The sequence below is a fragment of the Theropithecus gelada genome, chromosome 6 (assembly GCF_003255815.1).
Source record: "Theropithecus gelada isolate Dixy chromosome 6, Tgel_1.0, whole genome shotgun sequence".
Taxonomy (NCBI): domain Eukaryota; kingdom Metazoa; phylum Chordata; class Mammalia; order Primates; family Cercopithecidae; genus Theropithecus; species Theropithecus gelada.
The window spans coordinates 147,651,158-147,668,378 of NC_037673.1; the positions used below are offsets into that span (position 1 = coordinate 147,651,158).

A 17,221-nucleotide genomic window follows, 5' to 3' on the forward strand; every position below is an offset into this window, starting at 1 on the left:
AACTACGGTGCACAGTAGTGTGGGGCGCCTTTGGGTAGGCGGAGAGCAGTTTCCTTTAGTCTTAGCCTGGGAGGCGGCAGCTAGCGTCAGCCGGCAGTGTTGTGGTTACCAGGGCCTTGGGTTACAACACATGTTTGTTTTTTAAAAACGTTGTGATACCTTTTAAATCAGAGCCCTGGACAGGATCCAAGGACAGTAGCAAGGACCAGCCCCCATGGTGCTTCTTAAAGAAGCAGCTGCAGAGAGAGGAAGGGAACCTTGGGAACCTGGATTTCTGGGGGAGCCCAAGTTCAGGCAGGGCTTGGAAGCTGGGCAAGGCTGGACGCAGCCTCCAGTTCACCCCATGCCTCCTCTTTCTTCCTCAAGTCGCTTTTGGGTCAGGAGCACTTGGAGAAGATGAACAGTCTTCCAAGCTGTCTTGGAAAGCTACGAGTGGTAGCTTTCCAGGAATGTAGAGTCCAGCTCCTCGAAAGACAGGAAGACCAGGCCGGGCGTGGTGGCTTACACCTGTAATCCCAGCACTTTGGGAGGCCGAGGCAGGTGGATCACGACGTCAGGAGTTCAGGACCAGCCTAACCAAGATGGTGAAACCCCGTCTCTACTAAAACTACAAAAATTAGCTGGGTGCGGTGGCAGGCACCTGTAATCCCGGCTACTCAGGAGGTTAAGGCAGGAGAATTGCTTGAACCTGGGTGGCAGAGGTTGCAGTGAGCTGAGATCATGCCACTGTACTCTAGTTTGCGCAACAGAGCAAGACTCTGTCTGAAAAAGAAAAGAAGGAAGGAAGGAAGGAAGGAAGGAAGGAAGGAAGGAAGGAAGGAAGGGAGGGAGGNGAAGGAAGGAAGGAAGGAAGGAAGGAAGGAAGGAAGGAAGGAAGGAAGGGAGGGAGGGAAGGCCTTCCAACTGGTCAAAGTTTCAGGAGTCTGGCTTGACAGGGAGTGAGTGCCCCATTGCGGGAGGTATTCAAGCAGAAGCTAACATTGGTCAAGTGTGTTGGAGAAAGCATACAAGGGTCTGCTGGAGGAGGGGTCTGGAGGGAATAGACTCAGATTTGATTGAGATTGAAAGAGATCTTAGTTGTAGTCCCTTTTCAGAGGCAAAAGACATTCTTTTCTTTCTTTCTTTCTTTTTTTTTTTTTTGAGATGGAGTCTTGCTCTGTTGCCAGGCTGGAGTGCAGTGGTATGATCTCGGCTTACTGCAGCCTCTGCCCCCTGGGTTCAAGTGATTCTCCTGCCTCAGCCTCCCAAGTAGCTGGAACTACAGGTGGGCACCACCACACCAGGCTAATTTTTGTATTTTTAGTAGAAACAGGGTTTCACCATATTGGCCAGGATGGTATCAATCTCCTGACCTCATGATCCTCCTGCCTCAGCCTCCCAAAGTGCTAGGATTACAGGCATGAGCCACCGTGTCTGACCGAAAGTTATTCTTTAAAGGAGTCAAGATTAGGTAGGGATTCAAGAGACTTTCATTCTTGTGCAGTGTTGGTGAGAATGTAAATGGTGCAGCCACTGTGGAAAACAGTATGGAGATTTCTGAAAAAATTAAAAACAGAATTACCATATGATCCAGTTATCCCATGAAAAGAGGTCTGCTCTCCTGTGTTAATTACAGCATTATTCACTAAAGTCAAAATATGGAAACAATGCCTGTCAACAGAAGAATGGGTAAAGAGAATATGGTGTACACATATAACACCCTCAAGCCAGGCGCGGTGGCTCACACCTGTAATTCCAGCATTTTGGGAGGCCGAGGCAGGTGGATTACCTGAGGTCAACAGTTTGAGACCAGCCTGGTCAACATGGTAAAACCTCATCTCTACTAAAAATACAAAAATTAACCAGGTATGGTGGCATGGGCCTGTCATCCCAGCTACCCAGGAGGCTGAGGCAGGAGAATTGCTGGAAACTGGGAGGTGGAGGCTACAGTGAGCTGAGATTACACCACTGCACTCGAGCCTGGGTGACACAGCGAGATTCTGTCTAAAAAAAAAAAAGAGCGAGAGAGAGAGAAAAGAAAAAGATTAAAAAAAAAAAAAAGAAAGAGTATTCAGCCTTAAAAAGAAGGAAATCCTGCCTTTTGTGACAACATGGATGAACCTGGAGGACATTACGCTAAGTGAAATGAGCCAGTCATGATGCCATTTATAAGAAATATCTGAAATCATCAAACTCATAGAAGCAGAGAATCAGATGGTGGTGGTGGTTGTCAGGAGCTGATTGGGGAGGGTACCGGGGAGTTGTTGCTCAGTGGGTATAAAGTTTCTGTTATGCAAGATGAATAAGTGCTAGACATCTGCTGTACAAGAGAGTGCCTGTGGTTAATAATACTTTATTACACACTTAAGAATTTAAGATGGTAGATCTCATGTTAAGTGTTCTTACCATAAAAAACAAAATGAAAACAAACAAAAAAACAAAGGGGCACAGGAAACTTTTGGAAGTGATGGATATGTCTATTACCTTCATTGTGGTGATGGTTTCATGGGTGTATGCATATGTCCAAACTCATCAAATTGTTCATATTAACTATGTGCAGTGTTTTTGTGTTTTGATTATACCTCAATAAAGCTGTTTTTTAAAAAAACAGAGACTTCCATTCTGATGCTTGGTTTGCTATTGACTTGCACTGTTACTCTGAATAATTCACATCCATTCACATTCCCCACCCCACTCTTTGCTCAATTCCTGGCTTCCAGTAAGCACTGCAAAGAATTGTTGAACAAATGGGTGAATGAGTGAATTAGTTGGACTGAGTATGAAGTTTACATTCACAATTGTGCATGTATGAGTAATTTTGGTTTTTTTTTGGGGGGGGGTAAATGTCTATATCTTGAATTGCCATCACCATTATTTATTGAGAAATTACTATGATATGCTAAGGGCTTCATATACTTATCACATTTAATCATCAGAACCCAGAAGGGAGACCAGACGGGCTACCACTTCCACTGTATTAATGAGGAAGCTCAGGTTTGGGGAGGGCAAGCCGCTTGCTTAGGGTCCTACTCTGGGATTCGAACGTAGGTCTACCAGACTCCACACCGGAGCTCTAAAGCCCAGTGGTAAATTACTTCAGCTTCTCAAAGAGATCTGTGACCCCAGAAGGGTGAAGAGAAAATGCCCTACTGCCCTAGATTCTAATCATCCGACAGACTTTGGGGGAAGGGTCGGGTAGTTGCTGGGGCAGGAATGGAGGAGAAAGCAAGTAAGCAGGAGCACAGGAGGGCAGAGCCCGAGCCAGTAAGGGCTGCTATTTACAGTAGCCCCAGAGCCCCCAGAGAGGATGATAAGGGGGCGGACTGGGAAGAGCCGTTGTAAGAGGAGCCAGGGAGCGGGAGGGTGCAATCTCCTCCCACGGGCCCTGCTGCCTCCAGCTCACCCTGTCGCCTGATGTCTAAATAAGGCGCAGAGGCACACTCCCAGCAGCTAAAAATAAACTTCTGCTTCCCCTCCTGCCCTTGGGCTCTGGCGACCTCCCCAGCCCCATCGGGGCTCTCCCTGGGCCCGACCGGCTCCCCCTTGGCCCCGAGGCAAGCCCTCGCCCGAGCTATAGAATCATCTCCCCAGAACCCCGACTGCAAGAACATCTGGACCAGAAGGCGGGGGGCGTGGGTCTCACTTGGCTCTGCATTGACAAACCTGGGCAAATCTCTTTTCTGCTCTGGACCTCAGTCTCCCCACACGTAAAATGAAGGCATTAGAATAGTGACGTAAAGCTCTAGCATTTTTGAATGAAGCCAAGATGCCACACTCTGGGGTCACATTTCACCAGAGTTTGCCCACAGGAGTTTTGTCGGTTCGGCAGATCCATGCAGAGGTTTTTTGTTTTTGTTTTTGTTTTTGTTTTAGACGGAGTCTCTCTCTGTCGCCCAGGCTGGAGTGCAGTGGCACGATCTCGGCGCACTGCAACTTCCGCCTCCCAGGTTCAAGCAATTCTCCTGCTTCAGCCTCCCGAGTATCTGGGAGTACAGGTGCCCGCCACCACGCCCAGCTGATTTTTTATGCTTTTTGGTAGAGACGGGGTTTCGCCATTTTGGCCAGGCTGGTCTCAAACTTCTGACCTCAAGTGATCCACCCGCCTCGGCCTCCCAAAGTGCTGGATTACAGGTGTGAGCCACCACACCCAGCTCCAAGCAGAGTTTTTTGTTTGTTTGTTTGTTTTTGTTTTCATAAATATCGGAATTATCTGCCCTCTATTAAATATCTGGAGAGTTCACATGAAAGTGGATTTCCAGCTTGTCTTGAAAAATCTGGCCACATTTGGCCAGCGTGTGACCAACAACGAGCCTGAGTTGGATAGCGGCCGCCCCCTCTTGGCGACATGGATGTACTACAGGTGGTTGGAGGCATTCTTAACGTTTCTTCCAGCCCTGCAGTCAATGGTGTGTGAGGCGTCCGGAGTGATTGCAGTGAGTATTCTGAGTTCAGGCAGATTCTGTTTGCATCCCAGAGCCCGGGACACTGGTATTGCTCTGCCTGGCAAATGTTTGCTGAATTAGCCAGCTAATGGAATGCTTTGGAAACTGTAAAGGACCCGTGATGATGGTGCCCCCTGCCTGATTTGGTGCTGGAGCACTGCTATTCCCTGTACTGGAATCTAGGTCCCAAGCCCTAACGGACAAGGTCCTCATACCCTCACCCCAAACCCAACCCCATCCCTCCTTGGGAGGCATTAGACAATTAAAACTCTTTTGGGTACTGCCTGGGCCTTCCAAGACATCGGTGGGATTATCCTTCATTGGAAAACTGCTGGCACAAACAGCCAGGGTCTGCTAAACTCAAATAATCCTTGACAGTCACTTTGGAGGGACAAAAGGAAGAGGGTAGGAGGAGAGGTAGGAATAGTAGAGCAGAACTGTTTAGAGAACAGATTTCTGGTCAGCCTGCTTGGATTCACCCACCTTCTCTTGGGCAACTCATCTGAGATAAACACTTCACTGAATTAAAGAGTACTGAATTTGGGCGGGATACTGTGGCTCACGCTTGTTATCCCCTTCTCCACTAAAAATACAAAAATTATCTGGGCGTGGTGGTGGGCACCTGTAATCCCAGCTACCAGGGAGGCTGAGGCAGGAGAATCACTTGAATCGGGGGAGGGGGCGCGAGGGCAGAGGTTGCAGTGAGCTGAGATCACGCCACGTCACTCCAGCCTGGGCAAAAGAGCAAAACTCTGTCTCAAACCAACAAAAAAAAGAGTACTGAATTTGGACTGGTCCTCAGACATCACAGAATCAACCGATTTCAACATACAGTGTTGAGTGATAGGGCATAAGGAAGAGAATCTAGGAAGAACTGAGGCTCTGTCCTTCCTGTCCTGTTTCAGTAAGGAGAAGGGGCGGAGAAAGTTCTCCAGGCATCTTCCTTAGGGGGAAATAGTTAACTCTAATTGTATCCCACTCCTATCACCCAATGGTGGAGAAAGCCAGTCTAATCTAGACCCTAGCTATTGAAACCCTGGGACTCAGACCAGCTGCTTTGGTGTCATGGGGAGCTAGTTAGAAATGCAAATCCTCAGACTCCACTCCAGACTTGCTGATCATAATCTGCGTTTTAGTGAGATCTCAGGTATTTTGCATGCATGTTACTGTCAGGGAGGCCTTTAGAACAGTGGTTCTCAATATCGGCAGCATATTGGAATCCTCTGGGGGACTTTAAAAAAAATGTTAGTACATAGGTCCCAACCTGGTGTGCAACCTAGGCCTGGGGAGGGTTTCAAGCACCCTGATGACTCCAATGTGTAGCCAGCATTGATCATCACAGCTCTAGAAAAAAGCTCTAATGAGATGAAAATCTTTGGGAATCAAAGCGATGCCTGCCTACACAAAAGCCACCCATCTTGGGCCCTCAGACTGAGGCTGGTGAGGATGCTGCTCCCAAGCCTGCCTTCCATAGCCCTGCCCAGCCTGCTTGACATCCCTGCTCCCCATTGTCCAGCCTCTAAGTGCTCTCCAGATTCAGACTGGTGAGGTGAGAAGGGGGTGGTTCTCTTATCAGCTCTGCAATCTTGCCCAGAGGTGTGGCCCTGAGCTGGGAGACTGGAAACCTGAATACTTACCCTAGCTCTGCTGTGTGGTCTTGGGCAAGGTAATTTCTGTCTCTCACTAAGCTTCAGTTTCTTTTCCACTAAAATAACATCTAGTGTTCCTTTCATTTGTATACACATATATGTACAGAGACTCTCAAAGTTGAATGGGATTTTCTAGTTTGAACTTACCTTCTTACAAATGGGGAAACTAAGGCACAATAAGATTAAAGACTGCCTATAGTCAGAAACAACATCACCATTTAGAGAGAAATTTTGACCAATGAAAAATTATTCATTGTCTAGAACATACCCTTCTACATTCCTGTGAACCCTGAAAATCTGAGATCTCAGTTAATTTAGAAAGTTTATTTTGCCAAGGTTGTGGACGAGTGCCCATGATATAGCCTCAGGAAGTCCTGACAACATTTGCCCAAGGTGGTCAGAGCATAGCTTGGTTTTATACATTTTAGGGAGACATGAGACATCAATCAAAGTATGTAAGAAGTACATTAGTTCCATCCAGAAAGGTGGGGACAATCTGAAGTGGGGAGGGAACTTCCAGGTCACAGGCAGGTGACAGACAAATGGTTGCATTCTTCTGAGTTTCCAAAGGAGGCAGTCAGATATGCATTTATCTCAGTGAGCGGAGGGTGACTTTGAATAGAATGGGAGGCAGGTTGGCCCTAAGCAGTTCCCAGTTTGACTTGCAGAGGCCAATTTTCCCTCCAATTTGCACATTTATTCCACTATTCCTGATCTATAAACGAATGTTGTTTGGATTTTCCTTGAACTGGTTATAACGTCTTACAGGTTCCCTCCCTTAGTGAGTTAAATACAATCTTTAACACCTGTTCATTTTATATGTGTGTGAGAGTTATGATGTCTTCTTTTTGAAAATTATCTTTTAATAACAAGAATAGGCAAGATTTAAAACAAGATGTCCTGACTAAATTTGGGGTCGAACCCTCACAGAGACCAGGTGATACCAAAAATGGCAGCTGCATATGCTGTAGGGGCTGTGGAGGCTGCAGGGCCTGGCCCCACCTAGAGGGTGGTGGCAGCACAGCTTCAATGAACTGTTGCCCTGGAGAAAAAAAAGCTGGTGTTTTCAAATTGTCTGATTTTTCAGAAAAAGCTGGAAATCTATGGTTTAATGAGAAATCTTTTTTTTTTTTTTTTTTGAAGTGGAATGTCACTCTGTCTCCCGGACTGGAATGCAGTGGTGCAATCTTGGCTCACCTCAACCTCCACCTCCCTGATTCAAATGATTCTCCTGCTTCAGCCTCCCGAGTAGCTAGGATTACAGGTTCCTGCCACCATGCCCAACTAATTTTTGTATGTTTTAGTAGAGACGGGATTTCACCATATTAGCCAGGCTGGTCTCGAACTCCTGACCTCCTGATTCACCCGCCTCGGCCTCCCAAAGTGCTGGGATTACAGGCGTGAACCACCACGCCAGCCGAAATAACCTTTTAAAATTGTACATTAGCAATTAAGTGATATTTTCTAAGAAACACCATGCAGACAAACAAATCATGTTTGAGGCTGGCATCACCTATCTGTGACCTCTACATCTGACCCACATGACTGCCACACACATAGTTGAGGTATAAGTGTTACTGATTGAGGGTGTCCAGGTTTTTGGCGTTTTGAACAAAGAATTGGACAAAATGTACAAACAAAGCACGGAAAGAATGAAGCAACAAAAGCAGAGATTTATTGAAAATGAAAGCACACTCCACAGGGTGGGAGGGGGCCCAAGCAAGTGGCTCAAGGGCCCGGTTACAGAATTTTCTGGGGTTTAAATGCCTTCTAGAGGTTTCCATTGGTTATGTGGTGTATGGCTAGAATGAAGAGGCTAAACTGAAGTTATAAAGTTATTTACTTGGTATACACCCTATGTAAATGAAGAGGATGAAGTAAAGTTACAAAGTCATTTTCCATGTAAATAGGATATTTCTTGTCATAGCTAAAGTGTTTCAGTTTGATTTAGTTCTAGGAAGTATTTAGGTTCACTGCCTCGGGGCCCTTTTCTCCTGCCTCCTATGCACTTTTAACACTCAGGGCACATACACACACACACACACACACACACACACACACATACCCTAGCCTTTAGATATGTGGCTGGTCCCCAACAACACCCATACCCACCATACACAAGCATGGCTGGTAGGTTGTACACTGGGCCATATTATTTCAAGGCCCAGATCCTTGCCATGAATAGTAAGCTGGCAATAATTTCCAGTTTTTATTTTACGTTTTTTTTTTTTTGAGACAGGGTCTCACTCTGTTGCCCAGGGTGAAGTGCAGTGGCGTGATCGCAGCTCACTGCAACCTCCACCTCCTGGGCTATGGCAATCCTCTCATCTCAGCCTCCTGAGTAACTTGAGCTACAGATGTGCACGGATAATTTTTTGTATTTTTTGTAGAGACAGGGTCTCACCGTGTTGCCCAGGCTGGTCTCAAACTCCTGGGCTTAAGTACACGAGCACCCACCTCTGCCTCCTAAAGTGCTGGGATCACAGGCATGAGCCACTGCACCCAGCCTAATTTCCAGTTTCCTAATCAATCACTCTTAGAAGGTGAGTTCTTCAGGGACAGAGGCCTTGCTTTTAATAATTGCCGCTTCTATGTATGTGTGCACTTATTATATGTATGTCAGATACTTTACATCACTGTATGTCAACCTTGGCTGCACATTGTAGTCACCTGTTTTTTGTTTTTTTTTTAAGTATCAATGGTTAGGTGCCATCTCGAGAGATTTAGATGTCTAGAGTGTGACCTGGGGGTTGGAATTTTTAAAAGCTCCCAGAGGACTGCAATGTGAGGCTCTGGCTGGGAAGCATGGCCTGATGGTCTTGACCATGTTTAATTTTTCCATTGGCTCTTTCCCCAAGTGTTTTTCATTTCTCCCAGGGACAGTCAAAGCCCACCTTCTCGGAGAGTTCTTATCAGACCCCAAAAGGCAACCCACCCCAATTTGTGTTACTTTAATCTGATTTTTTTTGTTATCTAGTATTATTACTTGATGCTATCATCTTGTTTCTTTCTTTCTTTGCTGATTGCCCTTTACTAAGATTCTAATCGTAGGGGGATGGGGTGTGCCTGTGGGGGTAGGGGCAGGGCCTTTATCTTGTTCAGTAGTTGAATCGATGAGTCAGTGAGTGAATAGTTTATCACTGAGAGGTAGTTTCATTATTATCATCTTGCATCTTCATTTTACAAATGAGAAAACTGAGGTCGGAGAGGTTAAGACCCTGCCCAAGTTCTCTCAGCAGGAGGTGGCAGGGCCAGGGTGCAACCTGGGGTCTACCTGACTGGGAACATGTCCCTTCCCTTCTTCCATCTTGTTTATGGCTTGGTTTCCAGTCACTGTGTCTGTGACCTTCCAAAATTTCATCCAAATTCCTTTATGTGGAGATGCCAGGTACTCTCATCTGAAAGGAATATGCCACCGAGGTGGCTGGGAGAGTTAACCTTCCACTGCCTGAGGGTGTTGACCTCTTGTATGATAGTGGAGTGTGTCTGTATTTAGGAGTTGAAAGGAAGCAGGTAACTGGGTTGAGGGGACTTGACAGACAAGGAATGATGCTGGAAGGGTCTGTGCAGCCCCTTCCTATTTCTCAGTGACTCTGCAGGGCATACCATGCTGGCATTGTGGTTACCCTGAGCAACCACCCAAACCTCCACCAAGAAGCAGAACCACAGGGGTGTCTCTCACCCGCATGTACCAAGGAGCGGAGCTACAGGGACATCCATCACCTACATGCCCACCAAGGACCAGAGCCACGTGGGAATCTCTCATCTACACATATACCAAGGAGCAGAGCTACATGGGCATCTCTCACCCACATCCACCAAGAAGCAGAGCCACAGCGGCGTCTGTCACCCATATCCACCTGGAGCAGAGCCACATGGCCATCTCTCATATAATCTGTAGGTTCAGCCTTAGGAGAAGTGATGTCTAGTTTCACTTCTTCTATGTGCCACTGGGCAAGTCCTCTTTCTCATGGATCTCATGAAGAGGTTGTGTTACCGGTAGAGGATCTTGACTGCAACTTGTCCAGATTCTTGGCATTTTGAACAAAGAAATGAACAAAACGCACAGCAAAGCGAGGAAAGAAAGAAGCAATGAAAGAATGCAGCTGGGTGCAGTGGCTCAAGTCTGTAATCCCAGCACTTTGGGAGGCTGAGGCAGGTGGATCACCTGAGGTCATGAGTTCAAGACTCAAGACCAGCCTGGCCAACTTGGCGAAACCCTGTCTCTACAAAAAATTTACAAAAAATTAGTGGGGTGTGGTGGTGAGTGCCTGTAATCCCAGCGACTCGGGAAGCTGAGGCAGGAGAATCACTTGAACCCAGGAAGTGGAGGTTGCAGTGAGCGGAGATGGCGCCACTGCACTCCAGCCTGGGCAACAGAGAGAGACTCCATCTCAAAAAAAAAAAAAAAGAGAATGAAAGTGGGGATTTATTGAAAATGAAAGTACACTCCACAGTATGGGAGCAGCCTGAGCAGCAGCTCAAGGGCCCCCCAATACAGAATCTTCTGGGGTCCAGACACCCTCTAGAGGTCTCCCATTGGCTACTTGGTGCTCCCTTCATGTAAATGAAGTGTTGGCCCACAATCAGTCTGATTGGTTGCTGAAGCAACCAATAGGAGGCTGAAATGTCAAAGGTCGCCCTCCTGTGCAAACATCTGATTGGTTGCATAAAGCAACCAGTCGGCAGGGCACAGTGACTAAAGCACTTTGGGAGGCTGGAGACAGGCAGATCACCAGAGGCCAGGAGTTCGAGACCAGCCTGGCCATTTCTCTACTGAAAATATTTTTAAAATTAGCCAGGTGTGGTGGCAGGCACCTGTGATTCCAGCCACTCGGGAGGCTGAGGCAGGAGAATTGCTTGAAACCGGGAGGCAGAGGCTACAGTGAGCTGAGATCGTGCCATTGCACTCCAGCCTAGGTAACAGAGCAAGACTCCATCTCAGAAAAAAAAAAAAAAAAGGCAACCAATCAGAGGTACTTTCAATTTCCCATCTGCTGTACAGAAAAGGTGAGGGTTTGCAAAGGGAGTAGCCTCTGGTCCTTTTGTTACTTAACTGTGGAAAGTTAGGGTTTTCATTTCAATTTAGTTCTAGGAAGTCAGTGTGAAACAACCTTAGGTTCCCTGCCTCCAGACCCTGTTCTGCTGCCTCATCTCATCCCTGAGAGACGTGATCCCCATAAATCTTTATGGAAGGCAGAGGGACTAATGGACTTTCTTCTGTAACTGCTTCATGCTGACTTGGGCGTAGTCCCTATCTGTTGGAGATCACAGAACTCTCTCCCTACTCTGTCTGGTGGAGACAGGGTGGCTTCTTGACGGCCAGGGGTGGTGTCTTAACTTGGAACTGGCTGGAAACCTTGTTACGTGATCATCTGAAGCTTGATAGTCTCTATGCGAGAGAAAATGAATTCAGTTAAAAGATTTAATGGGAACTTTGGGTGTGGATACCTATGCTGTCAGGAATGTTTGTTATAAAAATGAATTAAAACATTCAGCTTAATTACTACAAAGGAAATGATTCCATCCATTTGGAAGAAGGCAATTAAACTGCAAAAATAAAATAAATGACTACTATTATCCAGCCTACAGTAATTATGCAACAAAGACACCAAGGAAAATTGGTAGGCATTTACTCATCTTTTGGCTGTCTTCTAAACAGGTACTTCAGGGCTTCCACAAGTTCACAGGTGTAGTGGCTGATGGAAACTTCAGGTTCCTGGTCCGGAGCTTCTGGTATTGCTGGTTTGATCCTTGAAAGGTGTACCCAATCTAATCCTTGTACTTTGTACAAAGACTAGATGTACCCAATCTAATCCTTGTATCTAATCCTTGTACTTTGATGGCAGAAGGCATAGCCAGTATTACTGAACATGGTCCCTTCCATTTGGGTTGTAATTGTTGAACAGTTGATCCCTCCTTCTGTGTTTTAACAAGTACCTTATCTCCTGGCCTGATTTGGGGTTGCTGGTTAGTTCCCAGTAAGGGGAGCCTTTGAATTCCACACTTTTCTAAAGCCTGCTGAAATTGTCCTAGGTTGACTAGGTATTTTAAACTGGCTATTTCTGGATCAGTAATTATTAGTTAAGAATGGCCTTCTGTATAACATTTCATTATATTCGCTTATATTAATTTTTGCTCTAGAGGTATTATGGATCCTTAAGAGGGCGATGGACAGTAAGCTGACCCGAGTTTCTGATGTTTCCTGACATAGCTTAGCTAACACCTGTTTTAGAGTTTGGTTAACCGTTTCTACTTTCCTGGAGGATTGAGGCCTCCATGCTGAATATAAATGGTATTTGATTCCAAGAACCTTAGCAACCGCTCAAGTTATTTGGAGATAAAGGACAGGACATTATCACTTTGGAGGCTCTGAGGTAACCCAAACTAGGGGATTATTTCTTTTAAGACAACCTTTATAATCTCATTAGCCTTCTGTGTTCTGGTAGGATAAACTTCAACCCAACCAGTAAAGGTATCTACTAGTACTAACAAAAACTTGTATCCTCTGCAAGCTGGCATATAGGTAAAGTATAATTGCCAGTCTCCCCCGGAAACGTTCCTCTCCTCTGGATTGGTTCTATTAGAGGGGGCATTTTGTTTCCCGGGTTGTTAAGTGCACAGAGTGAGCAGGCTTCGCAGACCTGCTTAGCCACTGAAGTTAGACCCAGTAAAGAGCTTGTTTACCATAATCAGAGTTGCATCCCTCCCAATATGGAAAGAGTCATGCAGGGCTTTTATAACTTTCTACTGGGCTGTCTGAGGGAGATATATTTTTGACCCCATATACCACCAGGATCCTTCTTTTTGTTCCCCTTGTTTCTTTATTAACTGTTCTTACTAACCAGTATTCCCCTGAAGGCTTTAGAACAGGTAAGATGGGGATATTGCAGGGAGAATTACAGGGTTTTAAGAGCCCATGGGTAAGTAATACCTCAACTATGGGTGCTGGGTCATTTCTCACTTCCTGCTTAATCGGGTATTATTTTTGATTAGGAAAATAGCTGGGGTCTTCAAGCTGTATTTTCACTGGCACTACTGTTTTAGCCTTCCCCGGTTTTCTAGTATACAATGCCAGCAGGTTAACCTGTTTATTAATGTGGTCTTGGACATTGTCTGTATTTTTGGCTATTAGCAATTTCACTGGATGATGTTTAAATTGTAGTAGTGCCCTTATTTTAACCATAATCTCTCTTCCCAGCAGGGGGTTGGGTAGCTTGATACTACTAGGCATTCCTGTTGGAAGATTTGTTTCTTAAATTGACAAATCAAAGGATGAGTAAAAAATCTGGTTTGTGGTAACACTCATGGACCAGGAGGAAAGTTTCCCTACATAAGCAGTAAGGACAGAGTAATTTGCCCCTGCATCAAAACGAAACTGAATTTGGGTGCCCACGACATCCAGAGTTACTCGGGGCTCCCCAGAGGTAATTATAATGTTCCTGGACAGGGGCAGTGAGGAAGATCCCGGGCCCCTTCAGTCTTCACCTGATTCCTCCTTTCGCACTGCTAGAGTTTTGCCTAACCCAGCCCCTCCGTGGGAGCAAAGGCAGTCAATTCTCCAGTGCTAGGGTTCATGACTGGTGCCTTTGCACTGACAGCAGGGGCCTTGGGCGGGGAGGGGGGGTACTTAGTACGTTCCTTTGCCCAATGCCTGCTTTTCTTGCATTTGAAGGAAGACTTGCCTTTGCTGGCATTATCTTTACGGTCCTCCGGGTTTCCCTTAGACACTCTTTGGGCGTTCAGGGCATCACCAATGATGGCTGCCATAATTTTGGCTTGCATCTTTCTTTACTCTGTTCTCTTTTTCCTTCCTCCAGGTCATGATTGTTATACACCATAAAGGCAGTATCAAGAAGTTGATTTTGATTAGTTTGTGGCGCCATCTGTAGCTTTTGGAGTTCACGTCTAATGTCTGGGGCAGACTGGCTAATGAAATGCTGTGCCATTAATATTTTGCCTTTGGGAGAGGAAGGGTCCAGATTAGTATATATTTAAAGGCTTCCTCCAGCCTACCATAAAACATGGCTGGATTTTCCTCCTTGCCTTGTGTAACCTCCCTTACTTTATCATAATTTACTCCCTTAGTTAATCCCTTTCTCATTCCTCCAAGGACAGTCTCAAGAAATTTAGCCCAGTGGTTCATTCCCATGGGGGCGTTATAGTCTCAATTAGGATCAGTAGTGGGAACTGTGTCTGGGCCTCAGTAATTGCCCTGAGGGTTTCAGGCGGATAATTCATCCACTTCCTTGCTGGCAGCCTCAAAGATGTGTTCCTTTTCTGAGGGAGTGTCAACAGGTTGCTAGAATGAATTGACCATCTCTCCATGAGAGATGAAAGGCTAAGGTCAAAGTTTGGAACCCATCTGCAAATTTCCTAGGATTCTCAGAACAGCTTCCTAGCCTTTCCTTACATTGTTGTATATTAGTTGTAGAGAAGGGGGCCTGCACTAGGACTGGCCCCTCAACTCCTGCTACTTCCCTAAGGTGTAGCAGGGCTGGAAGGAGAGTTGAATACAGGGTTCCCCTCCGAATGTGAGGGGGACTTAGTAGGGTCTCTGGTGTTTGCTCCTGGGCTGTATGGGAGTGGTCACTGTTCACTCTGAGAGACAGGTGGCCCTTGTAAGAGGGGGTCATCTATAATATGTAGTTCTCCCTTAGAACTTTCCTTTGTGGGGTGGGTTCTGGGAGTTTCACAGATTCTTAGGTTTTGGTATAGGGTCATGAAAGTCTGTACATACAAAATTTCTGGCCATTCGCCCTGCCTCTTGCAAAATAGGTCTAATTGCAGGATGATGTCATAATTAAGGCTACCATTGACTACCCATTTTTTCCAGGCTGGGCAGCTCATAATGGAGCCAGACAGTACTGCAGAAAAAAATTATATGCTTTCTCTTTAGATTGTCAGGGTCAAACTGATTCCAATGGTGGAGGATGTAGCCAAGCGGGCAATCAGGTGGAATAGGTGGAGAATTGCCCATAGTGGTCTGGAAAAGAGAAGAGGACTTTGAAAAGTGGAAGGCTCACCAGGTGATCCAAATTTTACCTGGGACATTCCTACTATGAACTTTCCTTAAGGTTTTCCCATGCCACTTAAACCAACCCTTTAACTCTTTCAATTTAGGCAACAACAGATTCCCTTTCATGAATTACCCCCACTCCCCATGCACCACACAGACCACCTATGACATGCCTGGCCCCTCTGACTCATATAACCTTTTTGCATAGCTGGGTGGGTTTTCTGTCCTTAGCCAGTCGAGTAGGGGAAGGGAAGGGAAGAATTTAGCATAAGAAAGTTTAAGTCACCTGAAACATGTGTGAGTTTGCCCTGAATGAGCTGCTGCTGCCAACCGAGACACAGGTAGGGATCAGGGACTATAATCAGAAAGGATAGAAAAGAGTCTTTCACCCTTCTGGGCAGGGCAGCCATCCCTGTTCCCTCGTTGGCCTTCAGAGAACACTGGAGAGTGGCCCTGACCAGTTCCCCTCAATTACCAAGGAGTTACTAGGAAACAACCAGTGAAAGACTGAAAAAGCAAAAAAGGAAAAGAACTCCGAAAAAGAAAGAAAGAAAGAAAGAAAGAAAGAAAGAAAGAAAGAAAGAAAGAAAGAAAGAAAGAGAGAGAGAAAGAAAGAAAGAAAGAAAGAAAAGGAATAGGACTCAGACAAATGAAAACAAGGAAAAAGACTCCTCACCCTAAACAGGCAGTGGTGGTCAAGTGCTTCGACATGGAAGCCTTTCAGTTTCACCAGACAGTGGCCCTGGCCAGAAACTTGCAATTTCCTCTGTGCTTAGGCGCTGCCCACTGAGGGTTCCGAGTTGGAAAGGAAAAGAAAGAGGGAGAGAAAGATTCCCCTGCATTAAAAGGGAAAAGGAGAAAAATCAATTCCAAGCTTTGGGCCTACCTTCTCTCCTGGCTGGCTTGCCAAAATATGTTTCCTGTAGAGGGTTTTGACTGAAAGTTGTCTAGGTTCTTGGGGTTTTTGAACAAAGAGTTGGAGAAAACACACAGAAAAGCAAGGAAAAAATGGAGCGATGAAAGAACAAAAGCAAGGGTTTATTAAAAAGGAAAGTACACTCCACAGTGTCGGGGCGGGCCAAGCAGCAGCTCAAGGGCCCAGATACGGAATCTTCTTGGGTCCAAATACGCCCTAGAGGTTTCCCATTGGCCACTTGGTGTTCACCTCATGTAAATAACATGGTGGCCCACAATCAGTCTGATTGGTTAATTAGAGGACGAAGTGAAGTTACAAAGGTCACACACCTGTGCAAACATCTGATTGGTTATGGAAAGCAACCAATCAGGCTGAAGTGAAGTTACAAAGTTGCACTTCTATGCAATTTTAACATAGAAATTGAAATGTAGCATAGCAATTGAAATGTGCTTTCAATTTCCCATCTGCTGCACAGAAAAGGTGGGGGTTTGCAAAGAGAGTAGCCTCTGGTCCTCTTGTTACTTAGCTGTGGAAAGTTAGGGTTTTCCTTTCAATTTAGTTCTAGGAAGTCAGAGTGAAATGGTCTTAGGTTCCCTGCCTCCAGACTCTATTCTCCTACCTCAGTTGGGCTAGATGAAAGGGAAGAGTTGATCAGAATGGGAGGATCATTAGGTAAAGTGTGGAGCTTAGTTAATAATAGTGTACCAATGTCATGCTCTCAGATTTTTTTTAAAAAATTTAATTTTTTATTCTTTTGCCACCTCCTTGTCGCTGGCAGTTGAAAGGACCCCCACGCCTGGGGGTCCCAGTTATGCACAAGCAGAAGCTCTGGGTCTGCAGCCTGAACCCCCGGCCAGGCCACAGGAGTCATACTCAACAACAGAAGAAACGAAGAGAACTTTGTACTATTTTTGCAACTTTTCTGTAAACCTAAAATTAATTCCAAAATAAAAAGTTTACTTTAAAAAAGATGATCAGGTGAGTTTTAAATTCTACACATGCATTCATGTACTCAACAAATTGTCTATTATGCATCAGGCACTGGGTATGAGTGCCTCAGTCATGATGCCACCCCGTGTGGAGTTCACAATCTTGTGGTAAGTTGGCGGTACCAGTAACCCTGTTTTATCTAAAAGCAAATCTCCAACTCGTATATTAACCTGAAGAAATCTTGGCTGTTGGGGTGTCTAAAAAGAAGTCTTGCTCTATCCCTTCC

The 17,221-nt window shown here is 45.7% G+C and overlaps 1 non-coding gene across 1 annotated transcript; it reads right to left on the reverse strand.

Annotated features, from left to right (window-relative positions):
* Positions 1-16,768: 16,768 nt before the first annotated feature.
* On the reverse strand, positions 16,769-16,891 carry LOC112627274. The gene has a single exon (XR_003120119.1). It is a non-coding gene; the product is annotated as a small nucleolar RNA SNORA76 (small nucleolar RNA).
* Positions 16,892-17,221: the final 330 nt, after the last annotated feature.